This window comes from Malaclemys terrapin, chromosome 2, assembly GCF_027887155.1.
Source record: "Malaclemys terrapin pileata isolate rMalTer1 chromosome 2, rMalTer1.hap1, whole genome shotgun sequence".
NCBI classification, from domain to species: domain Eukaryota; kingdom Metazoa; phylum Chordata; order Testudines; family Emydidae; genus Malaclemys; species Malaclemys terrapin.
This window is the reverse complement of record NC_071506.1, coordinates 124,184,576-124,185,745: the sequence shown is the minus strand read 5'-3', so window position 1 is coordinate 124,185,745 and position 1,170 is coordinate 124,184,576. Positions and strand designations below refer to the sequence as shown.

General features: G+C 40.4%; 1 non-coding gene across 1 annotated transcript; it reads right to left on the bottom strand.

Moving 5' to 3' along the window:
* Positions 1–561: 561 nt before the first annotated feature.
* Positions 562–725, bottom strand: LOC128833217 (U1 spliceosomal RNA). The gene has a single exon (XR_008444136.1). It is a non-coding gene; the product is annotated as a U1 spliceosomal RNA (small nuclear RNA).
* Between the last annotated feature and the right edge of the window lie 445 nt (positions 726–1,170).

Sequence of the window (1,170 nt, the reverse complement as noted above, 5' to 3'; positions counted from 1 at the left end):
GTTTCATATGTTTACACCATATTTGCAAATGATCATTCTATGACCTTAATTAAATTTAAAATATAAGTAGGAGGTGATGTTCCCCCTTCCATACTAAAGCAATAATAAGCTCATATGTTTAAGTATCTAGCAGGAAATAATGTTGTTTAAATCTGATTTTATTTTTCCCCCATGCAAGAGATGTTCATTGAATTCTACATTAAGGGAAAATTAAGTTCACAGCAATAATTATAAAAAGCTTTAGGGCAAAAACAATAATCAATTAATGTTAAAATGTGGTGACCTATCAGTTTAAATCGCAATACACATTTTCCTATAAAACTTGCCTAAGGGAAACATAGGGCCTCCACAGTCAGTAATGCAATGTTTACAAATTAGTCAATTCTTCTTAAAATAGGGTCTCAACTATTGTTAATCTCCTTAAATCAAAATTTGGAAGTTCATATAACCCTAATTTGTCTCCTGACCAGTCAAGGACCTTTTATGCAGTGTATGGTGATAGTGTCACATCCCAATAATCCACAAAAGATTACTCCATTTTTTTTTTTTTTTTTTTTTTGCTAGGGGAGAGCACGAACGCAGTCCACCATGTCCACAAATTATGCAGTCAAGTTTCCCGCATTTGGGGAAATCGCAGGGGTCACCACACCCACAGTGCAATGGATGAGCCTCACCCTGGGAAAACCACCTTCATGATCATAGTATCTCCCCTGCCAGGCTACCAGAAAATTCAAAATGGTAACTGTGAAAGTTCTATAGTACATTGCCCTGAGAATCATTAAACAGGGTAACAGGGCTCAGCTTTCCTTTTCTATTCCAGGTGTGCCTAGCTCAGCCAATGAAGAGGGAGAGACAGCACCTGGGGAATTGTAAGAGGCCTGGTGAGAAAGAGAACTAAAAATCCCAGCAGACTGGTTTACCAAGGAATTGCAGGTGATAAAAGCCACCAGGGAGCAAAGATGGTTTCTGGAGGATAGCTGAAGGCAGGAGAGTTTTAAGAAGGGTTTGCTGGCTGGTGTCTCCAAGCTAGAGAGCCAGAACTGATGGTAAAAGGATCAGAAGCAGCAAAGGGAGTTGTCTGTGGAGACTAAGCTGAAGAGCTGGAGCCAAGGGCTAGGGAGAGCTGAAGGAAGGGGGAGTAGTGGGTGAGTACCTGCTGACATCTCCTTG